Here is a 23,319-nt window from a genome sequence, read left to right as displayed (position 1 = left end):
CTCATTTTTTATTTTAGTTGTGGCATGATCTGTTGAGGCTTTTGTGGAGAACTTTGCAAATGTAAATTTCTGATTGGAAGATTCATGAGTTTCAACCTGATCTGAGCTGTCAACAATGCTTAACACTCCTTCTATTTGTCCCTAGCAGGCCCCTTTTCTTAGTAATCTCTTTAGTCTCTCTAAGCCACCCCCATTGCCTTCACTGTCAGCTGTTGACCTTGACTATTCATGCTTTTTCTTGGCCTATATCATGTATCACCACATTTAACAAATTATGATAAATAAATTCCTTCCTTTCCATCCTCTGAAACTGCTCTATTTCAGGCCTTCATCACCTCCCTTGGCTATTATTATGGCTCCCAGTATTTCTCCTGCCTCTACATTCTACCCCCAACTCATCCTCCATATTGAAACCAACACACCCATCCTCTAAAAATCATACATACAAATGGATTGTCCCCCTACTTTAAAGTCTCTTATAGTTCACTATTCCCTTCAAAATATATTCCTTAATGTGTCTTAGTATGTCACAAAGCCTCAACCTGTTTCTCTAACATTGTCTCCACTATATCACTGGTTATCACCAACACTTTAATCTCACATCATTGGTGCCTCCAGAATATTCTATCCATGATCGTATGTCTGTGCTAGTCTACCTACTAGCTTTTTTTTTTTTTTTTTTTGCCATGAATGCCCATTGTTTATCTCATTTGCAGGCAAATCTTACTTCTGCTTCAAGGTTGATCTCATAAGTCATGTTCACTGTCCTTTCACTGTGTAGCTCACCACTATTCTGGGAATCCCTGATGGCAGGCAGTGTGTCTTACTCATTTTTGTATTCTCAGTAACTGACACCATAGAAACCATTGAATGCATATTTAAGGAATGAACGGGTGACTGTTTCAAGGAATTTTTTCTCAACAATTCCTTTCTTACTTTATTCTTTGTCCTTCTAAACATCATTATTCTTTTGACCTCAAACTTCTTATGTAGAATAGTGATCTTTCATAGTCTTCAATGTCAAGAAGTGTCAATTAAAAATGTCTGAGGAATGCCCTGGTGGTCCACTGGTTAAGACTCTGCATTTCTACCACAAGGGGCAAGGGTTTGATCCCTGATCAGGGCACTAATGTCCTGCATGCCACATGGTACGGCCAGAAAAAAATGTTCATTTGGTTATTGTTGTTTCGGTAGATGGGATGCTATCTATTTTCATTTTTGCCAAATGAGACTATATGCCTTGAGTGTGATGATGAAAGAGATGACAGAAGTGTAAGTACAATAAATTAGCTGTATATTATCAAAGAGATTAATAATAAAAAAGAAAGTCATAGAGCTGGAAAACAGACTTGTTTCAACAAATTTAGTTGAGAATGCTGAAGAGCACAAATGGAGAAAGTCACTGTGACACAACTAAATTAAAATCATCTCATTCACACAACCTGAATCTGAACCATTAGAAAACACTGGATTATTTTCAGATCCCAGTATGTGCTAGAAGGAAAGCTTGCTTATGTGATATGATATTGTGACCCTAAAATCTTAAAGTTGGTTACATTTTTTTAAAAATTTTGAGGCCTTGAAGTGCAATATTAATCTTTCTGCTATGCTAAGTAAAAAAAAAAAAAAAAACTTCATTTATTTATTATAAATTGAATATAGTTGGTGTGAATCAGAGGAGGAGAAAATATAGCTTATTAATTCTGAGGATGTTTAACCAATTTCATATTCCTCAGATCACTTATAAATTTTTCACACACTTGTTGTATGCCTTTGATATGCCAAGTCCTGAGATTTAGAAAACGAAGAAAATTGGTTTCTGTTTTTTCTTACATAGGCCTCTTTTACCTCCACAATGACAAAAACCCTATAAAGTGGATGGGGTCAAAATTTATCTTAAAAATGTTTTGAATCAGATCAAATGATCAAAGTCAATATTTAGATGAGATGCTAAATTTCTCCATCATAAAATATGAAAATATAAAATTGACCTTTTTTTTGCCTCATCAGTGAAAGAAATTGAGACTAGCTCTTGAAATCTGACTGATTTTACACTGTAACCTCCAAGTAGCTGAGCTGACTTTTCTTACTAACTTAACAAATCCCTGTCAAGCTCCTACGTCATGCCTTAACTGTGCTTGTACTAAACGATGAAATGATTTACTTCAACCCCTTCACCAGACACTGATACCGGAGTGTGTCCTGTTAAAACAGTGGGTATAATTTACAAATTACCTTATATTACTTTCTCATTTGTATTTTTAATTTGCTTGTACTAATCTCCACACTTGTTAAAAAGTCACTTTGCCTTTTCCCAACAATTTGTGTTTTTCTCTCAGGAATCTATGTTTTAAAAGTTTAAGGATTGCTTTTATTCTTAAAAACCTCATATTTAACAGATATTTTATTATAGAATATTTTAAAGAGACCTAAACAAGTGCTAAAAAAAAGGTTAAATAGAAAATGTATTTTTATTAGATAGGAAACTGTGTTGTATCATAACATAAAATAGAAGTGTGTTCATTTGCATAAATAAAGCTGGACTCTGCATTCTTGCAAAATAAATATGGCATAAGGATGACTCAGAGACACCCTGAGTCATGAAAGCTTTGTAAATCTCTGTGTATTTTCAAGAGAGCAATAGTTATTTTTATTATTTTTCCTTTTTAGTCTCACTTTTGTACCACTTTCCTTGGTAATGTGGAAGCACACAGGTTTATGAATGCTGAATAAAATGAATTCACTGAATTAGTCATAGTTCAAGAATACAGGTGCTTTTATTAATTTTATTAAAAGATGTAGACTAATTTTGAATGAAATTTATCTTCTCATGCATTGAATTTTCTAGTTTTAGATGGCTCATTACAACACATTTATGGAAACATATCTACTCATCAAAAGATGTTGTTTTTAACACCTCAGATAAGTGTAACAAGTCTCTCCTAAAATGCATCCAATGTTTCATAGTATTTTGTGGGTAAGAGACATATGTTGTTATTTTCTTTCCTGTATGATAAAACTAAGATGCACACATATGAAGTTCTCTGGGTATACTAGACATGGTTTCCTAAGATTACACATAACCTCTAAATCTTGGTGGTTTAGAAAAAAAACAATATTTCCTTCCCACTCATGCAAAGTGCTTGTCAAGGGCTCAGTGGAGATCCTTCTCCACATTGTTGCCTTTACCAGGAAACGACCCATGTTCCTTATTCTCACACTTCCTTGGCCAAAGCATGCCATGTGGTCACACCTAACTTTACTCTTCAGTTGGATGAGTAACACAGTCCTGTCACTTTCCTGGAGAGAGAAAGAGCTGGAATATTTATGAAGACCTCTAATGAATTCCAGTCATGGATGACAGGCAGCCTCTCAACCCCCAGAAGACCAGAGATCTCGATTGAAACTCTTCTGTAACTTTGGACAGTATCTGATCCATACTTGGTAACATGTAGGCAGCCTACTTGTGATCTGATGCTAATGTCTCTTGTCTGTTTTCGTCCTGTAGCTCTGAGCCCCACTGAGACTTTTTTGGCTCTCTGAATCTTCACCATTTCCAGAGTGACTATGACCTTTCCTGCCATAGTTTCTCCAGGCCTTTGGAATCCTAGCATTTTACCTGTGCCCACACTTACCTCTCAGGGAGTCCTGCCCATGGAGAGTTCTGGGAAGGAAAAAGAACCTCTGATAAATTAATTTCTATAGAATGTAGAGAGTCAATGTGCAATGCTAACACTTTGCCATCTCTAAGAACTGATCATGTGTAACAAAGAAGTGGAGAAAATGGTACCTTTTAAACATGTTTAAATTTATTTTGTATTGCAGTTTAGTTGCTTTACAATATTGTGTTAGCCTCTGCTGTACAGAAAAGTGACTCGGTCACACATATACATATATCCCCTCTTTTTTGGATTTCCTTCCCATTTGGTTCACCACAGAGCATTGAGTTCCCTGTGCAATACAGTAGGTCTCGTTAGTTGTCTATTTTATACATAGTTTGAATAGTGTATGTCAATCCCAGCCTCCCAATTCATCCCACCCTCTGTCTCCCCATTTGGTCTTCATACATTTATTCTCTACATCTGTGTGTCTATTTCTGCTTTGTAAATAGGTTCATCTGTACCACTTTTCTAGATTCCACATGTATAAAAATATGGAATGCTTCACAAATTTGTGTGTCATCCTTGTGCAGCAGCCAAGCTAATCTCTGTATGTTCCAATTTTAGTATTATGTGCTGCCCAAGTAAGCAGGAGGAAAAGGTAACAATGTAATTCTAAATCCCCAGTACCTGCTTTTCCCAGGGGGCAAAAGAAAAGGACTAGGATGAAGGAAAATGCCACGGAGGAATGGCAATCTATATTATACATTAGAAATAAATAGTTTTGAATAACATCTCTATCACCCTGCTACTCTACTTTTTACTTTGCATTTAGTCTTAAACATTAACAAGGTAAAACTGGGGAATTCAAAGGTTAATGAGGCACTTAGAAATTGAAAAAAAATTTTATATGTATATACAGGCTTCCCCTGTGGCTCAGCTGGTAAAGAATCCTCCGGCAATATGGGAGACCTGGGTTCAATCCCTGGGTTGGGAAGATCCCCCGGAGAAGGGAAAGGCTACCCACTCCAGTATTCTGATTCTGGCCTGGAGAATTCCATGGGCTGTATAGTTCATGGGGTCGCAGAGTCAGACATGACTGAGCAACTTGCACTCACTCACTCATACACACACACACACACACACACACACACACACATTCAAATTAGCTTGAGAAATGCTGTGTTAAAGAATATCAAACATGTTTATTTAGTAAAACTTTAAAGTGTAAAACTTTAAGAGCCCTTAATGCGAAGGTCAAAGAAATCACCGAGAGAGCAGTGTGGTATATAGCATTTCCCAAATTCATCTGACCTAGGATCCTCATCTGTTTTCCTTTTTCTTCCATAGAGAATTTCCTAGAATTATCACTTCTGAACACGTAAATTGTTTTTGGTGATTTGAGTTAAAAATCCCAAAGACCTTAAAATATAGGCTTAATAATTTTTTCAACTTTTAAGTACCTCATTAATCTTTGAATTTCCCAATTTTGCCTTGTTAATGTTTAAGACTAAATGCAAGGTAAAAAGTAGAGTAGCAGAGTGATATAAATGTTATTCAAAGCTATGCATTTCTAACATATATATGTAAATGGGCTTCCCAGGTGGCTCAGTGGTAAAGAATCCACTTGCCAAGCCAGAGACATGGGTTCAATCCCTGGGTCAGGAAGATCCCCTGGAGAAGGAAATGGCAACTCACTCCAGTATTCTTGCCTGGAAAATCCCATGGACAAAGAAGTCTGGTGGGCTATAGTCCACAGGGTCACAAGAGTCAGATATGACTTAGCGACTAAACCACCAAGCACGTATATCAACAGTATTTGTGTATATCATTTTTAATACATACTTTAATACACTTGGTAAATTCTGGATTAAATCACCCCTACTCCAGTGTATTAATAATTAAAAGTGTGATAATATCATAGCTTATATAATACTTTGAGCACATAAAGTTGAGAATTATAAGGACTTTAAAAAATATCTTTACCTTTGGGTACTATGTATTCTCTTGATAAATGACATTGATTTTAAACACCAGTAGAAATCAAATCTTAAACTGATAGGGGATCCAATAACATTGTTTAACTCTACTGAAGGATATAAGGGAGAAGGAAATGGCAACCCACTCCAATATTCTTCCTAGAGAATCCCATGGACAGAGGAGCCTGGTGGGCTGCTGTCCATAGGGTCGCACAGAGTCGGACACGACTGAAGCGACTTAGCAGCAGCAGCAGTGGTGGCAGGATATAAATTGTGAGGTAGCCTCTATAAGGAGCCTGGCTGCATTCAGCAGAACCCAGAACTCAAAAGGGATTTGCACTATTATACCCATTTTATTAGAAACTCTAAAACTGCTATTCCATTTTAGAATGCGATCATACATTAATAATTTATTAGACTCAGTTATCTTTTCTTTATGAAGACCATGTGGAAAGAGAACTCATCTTCAACTTCAACATCTGTTTCTTGATTTTTCTTTCTTGGTTCACCTCCTTTAAGTTCAAAATGTTTAAAACTTAGGAGGGAGAAAGAGACTGTTGGGTTTCAGAAGATGCTTTACTAAAGTTACTGTCTATGGGAACTTTTCTGTGCAAGAAGAAGGGTAATAGACTAAGAAAAGCAAAATGTCCATCTTTTTCTATGTAAAGTGTGTTATATTCAGTTAAGTACTGTAACCACTTAAAATGAACCAATTTGTTCCATGAAATTTCACACCCCCAGCAACTCTACTCAAAGAAAATCCTAAGATATTAGGTTCCCTTACAAGCATCAGGGTGTTTAGGTGTGACAGGGAGCTTGCGTCCTTTCATCGCCCTGTCCACTCTGGTAATTTATTCTGCTTTTCATTTATTTGCCTCTCCTCCCTTGATTTTAAGAGTTTGAGATAAATCAATACATTTTTAACAAAAAATTATATGGGAAATATATCTTCTTTGGGTTCCATAGAAAGAACAATGATTAAATCAAAGTTGTAGACAACATAAATTCTTAGCACACATTTTTCCTGATGGATTTTTGTTTATATTTTTCCTGGGGTTCTAATAAGATTCAGGAACTATAATGATGTCAGCAACACCTCTAAAAATTCACTGAAGAAGATCTGAAGATCTTTTCTCAGCACTGCTAGGTTTCTGCTTTAGAACTCTGTGAATAACCACACAGCAGAATTTTAGCTTTACCTTATTTGCCAAATTATGAAGTCAGTTATATCTACATTCTGAAATTGCCCAGCACCCAAACATGTATAATGCTGAAAAATATGCTGTGTAACCATTTACCAGACACCAGAAGATAAATCTAAGTTATTTAGATTTATAGTATGATAATCTCTCCTTAAAAATGACATGAGGGAAATGTTTAACTTAATGAGGCAGAAGATCCTGGTGTGCAGGTTACACTGTATTTTTTATTGCACCAGGGTAAATTATTGCTTCAGTCTCCTATATGGTACCCCAGTGGCCTCAAAGACACAGTGTAGCTTCCAGAAATGCCTACTTTTGTCTTAAGCAATAACTTACTCCACTAGACTGTGCTTTCTGAGAATTACCCATAACATTTCTCGCCAGAGGTTGAATTTCTTGAAGGTCATTCACAGGTACTAACTGAACTTGACTATTTTTTTTTTAATGTAGGCACGTTGATGTGGTAAGTCTGCATACATTAATATAAAAGAGGGAAAACAAGCATTTACTTTCTGCCTAAAACTAGAAAACAAGCAAAAAATTCTGATTATGAAATGAAATTATAAGACATAAAATTTTTTCTTAGCATTTTTACCCTGATGTCTCTAACTTTTTAAATAAATAAGCACAGGCCTTTGAGGGAGGTCTTTGAGGGTCTGGAGAAAGGAATGGCTACCCACTCCAGTATTCTTGCCTGGAGAATTCCATGGACCGAGGAGCCTGGTGGGCTACAGTCCACAAAGAGTTGGACACAGCTTGAGTGCTAACACTTTGAGGGGATGGTACATAAAGATTTCAGACTGTAATAATTAAATATTGCGTGCACGCTAAGTCGCTTCAGACATGTCTGACTCTTTGCAACCAGGCTCCTCTGTCCATGGGATTCTCCAGGCAAGAATGCTGGAGTGGGTTGTCATGCCCTCCTCCAGGGGATCTTCCTGACCCAGGGATCAAACCTGCATCTCTGACATCTCCTGCATTGGCAGGCGGGCTTTTTACCACTAGTGCCACTGAGAAGCTCAGTTAAGTCCTGGATTGGTCAAAAAGTTCACTTGGGTTTTTCTGTAAGCAAAATAAACTTGAACAAGCTTTTTCACCAATGCATTATATAGTTCCAGATTGCAAAAAAAAAAAAAAAAATCTTAATCCTATATGGAGCACCAGTGTATAAGTCTAAATGTGTGTGGGAGTTTTTAAAACAAGCTCTACTTTCTAATAAAGTAACATAGGAATTTAATTAAAACAAACCAAAAACTCCTCCCGCCAATCAGTACTGCAGCATTTGGATAAATGTTAGAGCTTGTCAGTTTTCAAGGCAGAAACATTATTCCAGGCTTTCTGCCAAACCGTTACTGGTAATCAAGAGACGAAGCACATGAAAGTACTGGGCCTGGCTTAGTTAGATATGTGTGTGCTAAAACACATTTCTTATGCAAGCCATCGGAATTACAATTTAGGAATATACAAACACACAATGCTTTTGTAAGTCTAGGAATATACACACTAAAATACAACTCTGTGCTTAAAGGCAGACACAGCTTGTGTTGACTGGATCCTTTCTTTGTCTTGAGTGGTTTTATTATCCAGCCACATTTCTCTCAATGACTGCATGGGAAGAAATTAAATTATTCATATCTGGACAAAATTTGGGATTGCCCTACATGCTTAATTTCTAGGGACTGCTCAAAATTTCTCATTGATAGATGGGTGATTTGGGCTGTTGTTTTCTGTATTTTGATTTAACCAATTTAAATAAACATCTGTTTTCCCATAGTGTCTAAAAGAACAATTTATATGATATAATAGTGCTATCAGAAAGTAATCAAAGCAAGCATTTTTATGAAAGGAAGACTGAAATGTTTTTAAGTTCTTAGGGTAGGAGAGGAATATTGAGTAAATAACTGAGTATTTGCATATATTATTTTGACCACTGGAGGGCTCTCAGATTGTTTTACATTAATTTTTTAGAAATCGATTTGATATAGCTGTAACTTGAGTAAAACAAATTTAAGTCTTGGCACTATAAAGTCTGTAGAGTCACCTAGCTCTTAAAATGGTACGTGTTCTCAAAATATAACATAAAAGGGACAATCAGATTTAATTTACTGTGTTCTTTCACTGTTTCACAACAAATACCTTTCCACCAAAGTGAACAAAGCTGAATAAAGCGATAAATGGGTACTCGCAGGACCCATGACCTGGAGCCAGAGTTTGAAATGGTCTGCTGTTTATAGCAAGTTTTTTGAAGTCTCATGTATTTGCATTTGCCTGTGTGCTCGGTCCCTTCAGCTGTGTCCAACTCCTTGTGACCCTGTAGACCGTAGCCCCCTTTCCCATGGGATTTTCCAGGCAAGAATACTGGAGTGGGTTGCCATTTCCTCCTCCAAGGGATCTTCCTGACCCAAGGCTCTAATCCACAAAGAGACAAGGAGTCTCTTGTGTCTCCTGCTTTAGTAGGCAGATTCTTTACCACTGAGCCACCTGGGAAAGCCCATATTTTCATTTACCCCATAATAAATCTTTGGTTCATTAGCATAAAAGTATTTTCTCCAAATTTCCAGGAAGATGCACCTTGTTTCTCCAAAAACTTCTCATCCTCCCAAGTTGCTGCTTGTATCCTTTAGAATTTCCTTTGATTACAAATCTCTTTTTCTCAAGATGTATAGCTTTACGTAGTAAGAGGGGCAAGAAATGCATGTTAAATATATCGATCACTCTGGACAATGATTTTAAAGAAGGCTAGAATGGAGTCTGATAAGAATGGGAATACTGCAAGAGTCTGTTCATAAAACATTAGATGTAACTGATTCCATAATGCCTAGTTAGATAGATCACAAGAATAGGGGTTCCTATGTATTTTTTAGTTTAATTCCTTAGAAATCTATTTGATATTGCTGAATATGCTTTAGCCAAGCTCCAAAATGGACATCCTAACAAAGAAACTACACTTCATAGTTTTCTCATAGTTTTGGCCCTTCTGCAATACCATGAAGACCCACCAGGAGAGACGGGAGAAATGTTGGTCACCATCCCCAGCACTCTTGGCCCAGAGTTTGTCCTGAAAGCTCCCTCTTCTATCTTTTCATGACCTCTTGGCTTCTTGTAGCTGTCTCCCATGAACACTCTAAATTCATAGTTTTGCTGGCCATTTCTTCACCAGCTCACATAATCCATTTTACCCAACATCAATAGGTCAGAAGATACAGAATTACACAGATCAAAGAGGAGAAAGGCAAAAGTGGTAACATTTTAATACTCAGAGGGGAAGATTATCTCCTGGTGGTTCTGCTTCAGATCAGGCTTCCAAGGTGGCTCAGTGGTAAATAATCCACCTGCTAATGCAGGAGATGCAGACTCAATCCCTGGGTCAGGAAGGTCCCCTGAAGATGCAAATGGTAACTTACTCCTGTATTCTTGTCTGGGAAATTCCTGGACAGAGGAACCTAGTGGGCTATATAGTCCATGGGGTCACAAAGAGTCGAACATGACTTTAGCAACTGAGCACGCACTACTTAATAAACAGCGAAATGCAAAGTGGAGGATGATAACAGTGCTTAATCTGGAAGTGACTATGATTTCAAATCCCTGTGATTTGAATCTGAAGTGGCTATGATGCCAATTCAGGGGACACCAGAAAACTTCCCCAATCCTTGATAAAGCTACCCAAACATTATGCTGTTTTGATAGATTCAGTTCCAATTTTAAATCTTATTAAAAAGACCTGTCTTCCTCATCTTATATATCTAAATAACTGGATTGGTATTCAGGTAAATTGGAAATATCTTCATATCCTCAAGTCTACAGAAATATAGGCAACCAGAGCCATAATGATGACTTGGTTTTACTGTCACAATCAGGATTGGCCTTAGTAAGTAGTTCTACCTTTTACAAATTTTCACCCTAGAGGAAAGACTTTACTTTAGCAGTGCTAAAAATAAAATATACATCCTCTAGTATTCAAATGAATAATTCTCAGTAATTCTACTTGAAGTATTTAACACCCTGGTGGACTCATCAGCATGTCTTTCTATTCAGATATTCAGGTATCTGATGAAGGCATTTCTTAGGTTCTTTTATAGATTCAGATACTATAATGGTGAGTGTGTGGGCATGCTTTTATAGATTCAGATACTATAATGGTGAGTGTGTGGGCATGCTCAGTTGTACAACTGTGTCTGACTCTTTGTGACCCCTTGGACTGTAGCCTGCCAGGCTCTTCAGTCCATGGAATTTTCCTGGCAAGAATACTGGAGCAGGTTATAAAGGTGAGACCTAGCCATAAAAATGTCTAAACCCAAATTGTTTCTTTCATGCTTTAAGGAACTTATAAAATCATAAGAGCAGAGTTGTCAATTTTTTTTTCTTTTGAGAAAAAGTTTATCCATCTGTTTGTGTATTGGAATGACCCGTCCCTGTATAAGAATATGTCAGGCTTCTTAGTTTTTCCATGAGAATGTCAACATGGCACCTTTTCACCTATTATTTAAGCATATAGATCTTTCTTCAATCAACTGCATAGAATGTTGGCACTTCTAGCAGCTATCAAAAGATTTAACCTTGAATTGATTGTGCTAGCTAAGAGTTTACCAGCACAACTTCTCCAAGTGCTATAGCAAGTTAAATCACATACCTAGACCTCATTGTCTTAACCCTTCCCTTCCCTCTCTGTACATATTTAATGTCTTTACTGAGGAACTGTTTCATTTTATGCCCCTGAGTCCTTTTCAAGTTTGCCATAAGACATGGCACTTTTGGAAAAGAAAGAAAGAATGATATTGAACAACTGGGATAACATTACTTGATACCTTCAGAATAAGGGACTATGCCATACAATTCTTATAGGAATTTGTGCTGGGGAAACATGTATTTCTCAAGATGATATTGTAAACTTTCTTTACTGTACAAGGAAAATGATATGATCTGTCAATTTCCTTTTTTGTTGTGACTGCCCAAGTTTCTTCCTGTTTCACAATAACATTCATCTGTCTCATTGGGGTATCATTCATGCTTCCTTCAGCTGTGATTTTTGACTCAAGTGTGAGTCATTGCTCCACTGTTTCTTATCATCAAGCAGATAATAGTATTTATTGACTGAATATGACTTTGCGCTGTCCTGTATGTTTTTAATGATGGAACACTCAATGCTGAAAATAGGAAGTAAAATTTCACATCATCAGGAATGATGAACAAGACTCTTGAGAATAATGGAATAAACAGTTACATTTCTTAGGGGCATTTGAAACTCATTTTTTTCAGAGACTTTGATGATATCCTTTTATCTGTGCTCCAGTTTTGCCCAGATTATCTCTCTGTTGCTATCAGTCAGGTCACATTGTATTTTACTTAGTTTTATTATCAGCAAGTTTTCACTTTCTTCTAGTTTGCATGAGAGGACGCTTGACAAAATAGTTAAAGCAATAAGATTATGCTTGATTACAATGTGTTTATGTCATCAGTTTGTCCTTTTCTAGCAACCAAGGCTGTTGACCAAGTACATGAGAAGACATCTATAGCCTAAGGAAGATCTTGCCTATGAGGCTGTCTTTATAAGAATTGGGAGAATCAGAACAACCATGACTCCTAGGGCTGGTGTTACCCTCGTGGAAGTCTTTTATCATCTTGGGAGACAGGCTGGAGAGATTACTATCAAAGGCCAGAACAGATCTGTCTAATTGGCAGTCTGTAACCCAGGTCTCCTGACTTATAATCCAGAAGTTTGTTATTCCTCCCGTATGTTGCATAGGTTCTCTGAAACAATATATTTTACAAAAAGAGAATGACTCAGCATTTCCTCACTGTTGGATGATCACACGGAGCACCATTTGGGGTGTGGGGTGTGGTCATTTCTCTCTCTTGTGCCAGTGCATAGATGGTTTGCTTTGACGTACACTTAAAAAATGGGTAGGTCCAGGGGAATGGAGACAGGGGAGGACCTCATGAATAATAATGCAGTCACAAAGGAAATACTTGAGAACACTGTGGTCAATCGGCTCAGTAAAATACCACATGGTCTTTTATGCAGGTGAGCTTGTCCATTTCTCTTATAAGCTAACCCAAATACCTTCATGTCAATTGTGTGATGTTGGTTTAACCTTTTTTAATATTTTACTCTCATCTATTAAATGAGAATAATAAGGTAGGTGTTTTAAGATTGAAAGGATTCCATAAGTTAATCCACGTGAAGAGTTTATGAGCTCATCATATTGCCTATAGTAGAATGATACCTATGAAAAGTATAAACAGTTTGGGGGAAATGCTGATGCCATAATGTAACAATAACAAAGAAGACACTAAATTGTGCTGTTGGTCATAACTATGGTGATACTGGTATATTGATAGAAAGAACCTAGAAGAAAATATTAATTGTAGATATCTTTAAATCTTGATATATAAGGGATTATTTTCTTCTGTATTATATAAATATTTTATACAATTATACAATACTTATCTGCTATACAAACTTGCAATGGAGGACATAAAAATATGCCTAGAAAAATATAGAATTTATAAAAATGTATCTCAACCCATTAAAATTTCTTCTTTTGGATATTAACAATTCTTGGATCCTTAGAGGGAACCAGAGGCTTTATTTGCTTACAAACATTTCTCTACTAGTGTTCTTATCATATACACTGGGAAGTAGTGTGTTCCAGTCCAAGTCCTCTCTGGCCTTGTAGACTAGTTCATTCCCCTGTAATGAAAATTCATCAGGCAGAGAGAAATGTCATCCCATTCTCCAATCTCAAATCTTGATTTGTAGGTGCTTATTTCTTTCCCCAGAACCTTTCTCTTTTAGCAAAGAAAAAGCTTGGAAGAATTATGCATCCTTGAAGGACATACGGATATATAACTATAGTAAGGTGGCACCTAAGAAACCAAACATATTCTGCAACACTTCATCACTACAGAAATAGAAAGAAGCAGGGAGAATCTTCTCTGTCCATGCTGTGATTAGCTATGGTGGTGGTTTAGTCACTAAGTCGTGTCTGACTCTTGCGAGCCCACGGACTGTAGCCTGCCAGGCTCCTCTATCCATGGGATTCTCCAGGCAATTAGCTATATTGAGGAATGATAAACAAGGGAATGTTGTCCTTAATTTGGCAGCACTTACACTTAGCATAAATGTTATTACGCTTTGACATTTTTGGTGTGCTCAGCTTACCTGTAAACAATTCCCCACCATGCACTTTGCTCTTACCTTATAATTATGAAATACTCTATGTGTTCATCTAAATGAAGACATTATGCCCATGAGAATTAATCATGACTGGGAGAGTTCTCAGTGCATAAATCAATTAGAATGAGTCAGCCTTCCTACTCCACTCCCATTGCTTTTAAAAACAAGCATGCACATTTTGATGAGATCTTACTCCTCTGCACACTCCCCCACCTCTTTGAGAATGAATTTTCTAATATTATACTGAGTCCAGAGAAGCTCAGCTCTGGATTGAGTCACCAGATTTTATAGCTAAGGAGTAGGCTTAGACATCATTTAGTGACTAGTACAGTCTGTTGGTTTGACAGAAAAAGAAAGACACAGCCTAGAGAGATCGATTTTGTCCAGGAACACAAGGACCAAGAGTAGCGCCCAGACCAGTTCTGTTCTGTTACATCTTGAGGCTTTTTAAAAGTCCATGGCAGCCATTCTTCAGTCCTTACTACAATGATTTGCCAGCCTCAACTACTTTCTCTTACGGAGGTCATCCTGCTTTGCATTATTTGTAGGCAATATCATGAAATTGCTTTTGATAAGGAAAACCTAGGGATAGAAGGATTAAAAATGAGTCTGTAAAGCATTTTAAATCAATAGTGACTGTAAATCATGGTTTTAGGCAAACACAGTATCAGATAATTTTCTACACACAGAACAGGCAAATGGAAGCATGCCCTTCAAAGGCTAGGGTGGACAGGTCATAATTCTGCAACAAGCATTACAATCCTCTGAGTTTCTTAACCATTTTTCATTCTTCCTTTCTGCCTGTGTCACTTTGAGAAGCTTAGACCCAGCCGTTCATTGTTAGGAAATAGTATCTTTGATGTTCTCAAGGGCTTTGTGTTGTGAATAAAGAGAGGATTTCAAATCAGTGGATGCTTATTTTTATGCTGGAACATTAAAAAAACAATTGCAGTTTTGACTCAGCATTTTTCACATTTGTAAAATCATGGGTCAAATAAGTGACCCTTGATAATGAAGAGAATCTGAATCTTTTTTAATTCTATTTTTTATTCATTCACCATCTGCTTTGGTCACCAACCCCATGCTAGTTACTGTCAGAGGTCTATGGATGCAGTCTCTGTCTTCAGGAAGCTCACGGAGTGCTGGAGAAAGCCAGACACACAAGCAAATCGTCATGATTTCATGTGACAGATGCCGCAACATAAACCCCAAAAGGCACAGCAGAGAGGGCAGAGGGTTACCAGAGGGAATGAGAAGTGAGCTGGAAGTTGAAAGATGGCTCCCAAGTTTGACAGGCAGATTTGGGGGGTGGGGTGCACAATACGAATTCAAAATAATATTTTGGAAGGAGCAAGCATCTGTTTAAAAGTATTGGAGGGGCTCCAGTTTCATCCATCTCCTCCCATTATACAGAGTGAAGTAAGCCAGAAAGACAAAGAACATTACAGCATACTAACACATATATATGGAATTTAGAAAGATGGTAACGACAACCCTATATGCAAAACAGAAAAAGAGACACCGAAGTACAGAATGGACTTTCGAACTCTGTAGGAGAAGGTGAGGGTGGGATGTTTCGAAAGAACAGCATGTATATTATCTATGGTGAAACAGATCACCAGCCCAGGTGGGATGCATGAGACAAGTGCTCGGGCCTGGTGCACTGGGAAAACCCAGAGGGATTGGGTGGAGAGGGAGGTGGGAGGGGGGATCAGGATGGGGAATACGTGTAACTCTATGGCTGATTCATATCAATGTATGACAAAACCCACTGAAATGTTGTGAAGTAATTAGCCTCCAACTAATAAAAAAAATAAAATTAAATTTAAAAAAATAATAATAAAATTTAAAAAAATAAAAAAAAATAAAAGTATTGGAGGGGTACAAAAATATGATGTGCTTAGGTAACTGAAAATAGTATTGCTAAAGCATAAAATGCATTGTAATAAGTGATGCATACTAACACTGGACAGATAGAAATATCATGAAAGTTCTTTATGAATATTTTATAATTTTATTTTATTTGCCTGGGCTGAGTCCTCACTGCTGCAGAGGGTTTTGCCCTAGTTGCTGAGAGCGGTGACTCTCTCTAGTTGCAGCACACGGGCTTCTCATTGCATGGCTTCTCCTGCTCTAGGATGAGTGGGCTTCAGTAGTTGTGACACATGAGCTCACATTGAAGCTTGCAGGCTCCAGAGCACAGGCTTAATTGTTGTGGTGCACAGGCTTAGTTTCTCTGAGGGATGTAGGATTTTCCCAGATCAGGAATCAAACCCATGTCTCCTGCGTTGCCAGGTGGATTCTTTACCACTGAACCTCTAGGGAAGCCTGTTTATGACTATTTTAAAGTGGTTAAATTTATACTGCAGCAATGAGAAACCATTCAGGAATTAAGATCAGGCAGTGGATTAGTTGGGCATCCCTGGTAGCTCAGTGGTAAAGAATCCACTTGCCAGTACAGGAGACTTGGCTTTGATCCCTGGGTCAGGAAGATCCACTGGAGAAAGAAATGGCAACCCACTCCAGTATTCTTGCCTGGGAAATCCCATGGACAGAGGAGCCTGACCGGCTTCAGTCCATGGGGTCACAACAGAGTCAGACACAACTTAGGGACTAAGCAACAGTAGATGAGTCAATCTGAATTTTAGAAAAACCACTATTGCCACAGTCTGTAAGAAAAGCTAGAGAGCAAAGACCCCAAATCAGAACAACAACAAAAAGGCAATACACTGCAAATCCCAAGCAAGAAACATTAGAGCCGAATCTTCTAAGGAAGTTGCAGTGATTATTGTAGTGAGAAAGAAAAGGGAGGATAAACCCAAATGATATTTCATAAATAGAATCAGTACTGTTTAGAGACTGGACAGGAGGTATGGAAAAGTGAGAGATCAAGGATGGTTCTAAGGTTGTGGTTCTGGCAACAGGATGGATGGCAATGTCATTCGTGATGATGGGGAATGTCGGAAATGTTCAGGTATGGGAAAGGTGAACACAGCGGTTTTGGACACTGAATTAGAAGCTCTCATGGGACGTTCATGTGAAGATGTTCATTAGGCACTTGGATAAACTGGCAGAGGTGGCGGATGTCTTGTATAGAGACATGATTTAAAAATCATTTGTGTATAAGTGACTAAAGCGATGAAAAGTGAGCTATCCCAAGGAGTGAAAGTCACTCAGTCATGTCCGCCTCTTTATGACCTCATGGTGTATACACCCCATGGAATTCTCTGGGCCAGAATACTGGAGTGGGTAGCCTTTCCCTTCTCCAGGGGATCTTCCCAACCCAGGGATCAAGCCTTGAGGATCGAACCCAGGTCTCTGGCATTGAAGGTGGATTCTTTACCAACTGAGCTACCAGGGAAGCCTATTCCAAGGAGAGGTAGGCTAAAAGGAAAAGAAAGATGAGGAAGAACCCAGTGAACACTAGTGATTTGAGCTGAGGAAGAGGAAAAGCATCTCCCAGAGACTTTGGGAAGAATTAGCCAGAGTGAAGTCACCAAAATGGCGGCCTCCATCCCCTCCCAAAGAACAGCAGTTAGTCAGATGCGTGCATGCATGCTGAGTCGCTTCAATAGTGTCTGACTCTTTGCAAGGCCATGGACTGTAGCCCACTGTACATGGGATTCTCCAGGCAAGAATACTGGAGTGAGTTGCCATGCCCCTGCTCCAGGGGATCTTCCCAACCTAGGCATCGGACCCTTGTTTCTTATGTCTTCTGCATTGGTAGGAGAGTTCTTTACTCCTAGTGCCACCTGAGAAGCCCTCCTAGTGAGATACCCATGAGCAAAAGCAGCTCTTGGAGGCCTCGAGAGTCCACGTAAGAAACTTCAGCAAAACAATGGAGCAAAACACCAAGAATCACACAAAAAGAAAAGGAAGATGGCCAGCCACCATCTTCCCACCACCACCAGATCATCCCACCACCAGGCCAGCTTGGAGGGAAGCCGCCAGCTGGAAAGAGGCCCCCTTACTAGGAAAGGAAAAGTGGGTGAGAGAACCACTTTCAGGGAGGGCGGCTGGCCAAAAGACACCCAAGATGAAGGACTTTTGAAAAACATATCACTTTGAAACAGGAAAGACTTGAAAATATTTTAATAGTTTATATGAAAAAAATTCATGGAAATGGAAACTTTATCGAATCAGAAAATAAAAGAGGAATTGATAAAGTTCCAGAACAGTCTAAACAGGGAAATCCATAGAATAGGCATTTGTGTGCAATACAGCACACTTAACTACAAACCAAGATGCACATTGCTGTTGTGTTTGGCCTCTACTTTTTTAAAAAGTTTGACTATAAGAAAAACCTATTTGAAGTGACTAGATTGCTTTGGGGACTGTTTCATGAAAATACCATTAAAAAAAAAAAACACTTCCATTATTTATTTTAAATTTAAAATGCTGATTTTTCTTAACCAAGAGAAGTAGATACAATACTAGTCTTTTGAAAAATTTCCTGCTCTCCCTTTTGCAAATGATCGCATAGTGTTAGAAACAAGATTTCTTTTGGATCATTACATATTGCAACAATATATATTCAGCAGAAAACGTTTTTAGAAAGAACTAAATTATGTGGGAACTGGTACTGCATTCTTAATGAAGAAATCAGAACTGACCTCCAAGTGTTGTAGCTAACTCATGATGTGAACGAGTGTGTCTTACCATCGGAAGAACAACTTGAATTGTTATCAGTAAGCCACACTGGTTGAATCCAAAATGCCAGTTTGATATGTAGGACATGAGTAACCTGAGACTCTCTAGAAATATGATTTTTCTTCTTAGAAAATACTTTGGGTTGAAAAATGTGACTGTATATTTGTGTTCATGACAGGACCACCGTGAGTTCCCCAGCGAGTGCGAGTGGTAAAGAATCTGCCTGCAATGCAGGAAACTCCAGTTTGATCCCTGGGTCAGGAAGATCCCCTGGAGGAGGGCATGGCAACCCACTCCAGAATTCTTGCCTGGAGAATCCCATGGACAGAAGAGCCTAGGGGTCTACAACCCATAGGGTTGCAAAGAGTCAGACATGACTGGACTGACTTAGTACGGGACCACCACAGGCTAGAACTCTGACAGGCACCAGTCACACAGAATAGGTTGGATCCCCGCCAAATGATAGCCCTGGGTCAAGGACCAAAAGATGTAATCTTCACCAAAACAGGGAACAGAAACCTAATTCAGGAACCAGAATATAAGCCTCGAATAAGATCGAGGAGACAGACTGCAGGACTTTGATTTTGGTTCTGCAGGAACAGCAATAAACATTGGAAACAACTCAAGGGGAGCTCCATTCCTATTGTTGATGTTGTTCAGTTGCTCAGTCATGTCTGAGTCCTTTGCAACCCCATGGACTGCAGCACGGCAGGCTTCCCAGTCCTTCACCATCTGCCGGAATTTGCTCAAACTCATGTCCATTGAGTCGGTGATGCCATCCAACCATCTCATCCTCTGTCATCCCCTTCTCCTCCTGCCTTCAATCTTTCCCAGCATCAGGATCTTTTCCAATGAGTTGGCTCTTTGCATCAGGTGGCCAAAGTATTGAAGCATCAGCTTCATCATCAGTCCTTCCAATGAATATTCAGGACTGATTTCCTTTAGGATGGACTGATTTGATCTCCTTGCAGTCCAAGGGACTCTCAAGAGTCTTCTCCAACACCACAGTTCAAAAACATCAATTCTTTGGCTCTCGGCCTTCTTTATGGTCCAACTCTCACATCCATACATGACTACTGGAAAAACCATGGTTTTGACTATATGGACCTTTGTTGGCAACATAATGTCTCTACTTTTTTTTTTTTTTTGTCTCTACTTTTTGCTATCTAGGTTGGTCAGAGCTTTTCTTCCGAGGAGCAAGTGTCTTTTAGTTTCATGGCTGCAGTCACCCTCTGCAGTGATTTTGGAGCCCAAGAAAATAGTTTGTCACTGTTTCCATTGTTTCCCCATCTATTTGTCATGAAGTGATGGGACCAGATGCCATGATCTTAGTTTTCTGAATGTTGAGTTTTAAGCCAGCTTTTTCACTCTCCTCTTTTACCTTCATCAAGAGGCTCTTTAGTTCCTCTTCGCTTTCTGCCGTAAGGGTGGTGTCATCTGCACATCTGAGGTTACTGATCCTTCTCTCAGCAATCTTGATTCCACCTTGTGCTTCATCCAGCCCGGCATTTTTCATGATGTACTCTGCATATAAGGTAAATAATCAGGGTGTCAATATACAGACTTGACACCTTTCCCAATTTGGAAACAGTAATCCTTTCCCAATTTGGAACCAGTCCATTGCTCAGTGTCCAGTTATAACTGTTGCTTCTTAACTTGCATACAGGTTTCTCAGGAGGCAGATAAGGTATATTCCTTTGAATTGGATTTTTAGACAATGTTCTGGCAGATACAAGTGCCTTTTTATAAAAATAATGTATATTACAATGATTTTTCTTTTCTTGTTTGCACAAAGCCCTTTCATGTCTCTTTCTGGGTCTTCTGTTTCTCAGTCCAGTCTTCACTAACTAGTCTTAGGAGCTCAGAGGTATCTTGTACTAATATTAGGAGAACATTCATAGAAGCAATACCCACAGTTAGTACAGGTAAAAGGACATAAAGGGATAAGGCAAGACTTTTCTACCCTTCAATTCATTTATTTATTCCATTAAATAACTTTTGAGCACCTATTATGTGGCCAGAAGTGTGCTATATTCTGACCATCAGCCAGGCAGAGAGATTGTGAATAAGCTAATGGTTCCAGGTCTAAAGTGCATGCTGAGAGAGAAGGCATGATGTGTAGCAAGAAATGCAGCCATATCAGTGAATGAGGGGATCAATGTTGTTTTCTAAAAGTTGCATTTTTAAAGCCATAATTCTTCCAAATGTGTTGAAAATTGTCCCCAGGAGCTATTTTAACTTTACACAGACGCAGCGCTTTTATAACAGGAAAATGTTCATATTTTCAGCTCGAGTTCTTAAGTGGAGACAACATGGCAGATGCTTTTGCTAAGCTTAAGAGGTTGATTTGAACTGAATTTTAATTAAAATTGCCTAAAAGAGCTGGTGAAAAGTTTTGTCATGATTGTCTGAGTCCATCAGAAGTTCTGCCTCCTCCAAAGAAAGACAATGTCGAACCTAAATCAAAATAGCAAGGGAAAACAAAACTAATCAGTTAGTGATTGGTTATGTCATGAGGTTTCATCAAATGTTACAATAAAGTAAATTTTCATTTTCCTTTTGGCAGTTACAGATATACTAATTTATAAAGATATTAAAGCAAAAAATTGACATGGATGTACAATCTTATGCCGAGAACAGCATAATACACTGGTATGTGAACATTTCTATAACACGTACCTACTGACTAGTTCAGTATCTATTTTTGCACTTTTTATTAGCTAATGCCTGTTAAATACTGCTGATCTGGCAACACAATTGATTAAATTTAAATGCAGACTTTAACATTATTTTTGAACAAATGAATTAGGAAAGCATCAAACTGTTTTCTTCTCACATGCCAAATGGCAACATCATTTCTTCAGGGATAATCATTTTTGACTGTGGAAATGTTGGTTCCTCAAAAAGAGGGCAATAGGGAATACTGCAATATTGAACAAAGTTTAAGTTTAATAGAGACTTAATTAGCAACTGTTGTTCAATTCTTTTTATAAACAGTGCTATCTTAGGTACTCAGAGAGATAAAAGATGAATTAGATGGAACAGCGACTCAACCAGAGCTCACAATATACAGGGGGAAACAGCTGTGATAAGTGTTTTAAGAGCTGAATAAACAACATCCAGCCTGATAGTATTGCAGAGAGCCAAGAAATTAATTCCAGTTGGGGAAACCTTTGAAATAATACATACCAAGTGGAGCATTCATTGCAACAGGGAACAATAATACAGACACATGACATGGCCCTTTCCTTCAAGGAATGTACTGTCTTCTTGAGAAGATAACAATTATACATAAATGGAAGACTTTATAAATAGAGAAAATATTATAAAATTTGCAATTACATAAAAAGTCTCTGATCAGAAAATAAAGGCTCAGAGCATTCAGTAAAGGGAGAAACTGGTATGGACTGGAGAGGGTACAGGATACCATGGTGATGGTGGACCATGATATGGGCTGGAAAGTGCTAGAATTATTTGCAGAAGCAGCAGAGGGGAAAACCAAAATGATGAGAACGGTGAATGAAGACAGGGCTGATTACAGCCTGTTTTGTGACCTTCAGAGGCTGACCTGGCTGAAGCAGAAGGCCTTCTTTTGGGAGTTTTAGAAGGACAGAGTGATAGCATAAGAAGGCATAGGGTGCACCATGAATGCCAAGATCAGGAATCAGGCTTGTTCTGCTAGGAACAGGAAATCTCTGCAGTTTGTCCGGCAGCTGAGTGACACAAGGAAAACCGCTAGAAAGACACCTTAGAAAGATCATTCTGGCAGTTACTGCTTTCATGCAGGATCATTTTATATAAAGTGCCGCTAAACTGTTTGGCATCTGTAAAGCGTTAGATGTACAATGTTGTTATTACCTCAGACACATACAGAGAACTGATGAGTGTTTATACAACCCTTGTACTTGTAGAAAGTGTAATATAACCGAGACTTAGAAGAAATCATTTGGTCGGCCTGCTGTACCATAAAGGAGTAGATGAAAAACAGATACAATGGATTAGCCTATGTTAAAACAATGTGAGAGAAATGGAAGTGGAGATGTTACGTGAAAGGAAAGATTTATATCCAAAAGCACCTATCTCAGATATTTTAGGAATCTTCAGAAGGTGCCCTGTAGTGGGGCAAAAAATAACTTCCTTTTGTAAAATTTTTAAAAAGGGAAAAATATCTTTTGGAATCACAAACTAGTCATCTCAGCTTTAATGCCTGACAAGAGACACGGTCAACAGGTTGCCAGCCACCAACAGGACATTCACTGTAGGCAGGAATCAACAAGGCCTTGTGGAGAAAGAATCTGGGCAGATCAATCCATTTCTACCCCAGACACAGAAATACATCTTAGTGCTAAGGAGGTCATGTGTGTTAGTCTCTCAGTCATGTCTAACTCTTTGCGACCCCATGGACTGTAGCCCGCCAGGCTTCTCTGTCCATGGAATTCTCCAGGCAAGAATACTAGAGTGGGTAGCCGTTCCCTTCCCCAGGGGATCTTCCCAACCCAGGGATCGAACTCAGATCTTCTGCATTGCAGCTGGTTTCTTTACCATCTGAGCCACTAGGGAAGCCCAAGGACATTATAACTTGGATAAATATTCCTAAGACTTTGGTATCTCCTGTACTTAACATCCTTTTTTAAAATGAGCTACACACATACAGTCTGTGGGTCTTGCTTGTGGGCATAGCTGATGTGTTTATATTAAAATATTAATCATTA

The 23,319-nt window shown here is 38.5% G+C and overlaps 1 protein-coding gene and 1 non-coding gene across 24 annotated transcripts in view; one reads left to right on the top strand and one right to left on the bottom strand.

The window, feature by feature from the left end:
* The window catches only part of DTNA (dystrobrevin alpha), a 414,322-nt gene that overhangs the window by 122,715 nt on the left and 268,288 nt on the right, over nucleotides 1-23,319 (top strand). The gene's annotated exons all lie outside the window — the stretch shown is intronic.
* On the bottom strand, nucleotides 4,148-4,251 carry LOC122425893. Its single transcript, XR_006265047.1, has one exon. It is a non-coding gene; the product is annotated as a U6 spliceosomal RNA (small nuclear RNA).

This window comes from Cervus canadensis, chromosome 23, assembly GCF_019320065.1.
Source record: "Cervus canadensis isolate Bull #8, Minnesota chromosome 23, ASM1932006v1, whole genome shotgun sequence".
Lineage (NCBI taxonomy): Eukaryota > Metazoa > Chordata > Mammalia > Artiodactyla > Cervidae > Cervus > Cervus canadensis.
This window is presented reverse-complemented; position numbering and strand designations above follow the sequence as displayed.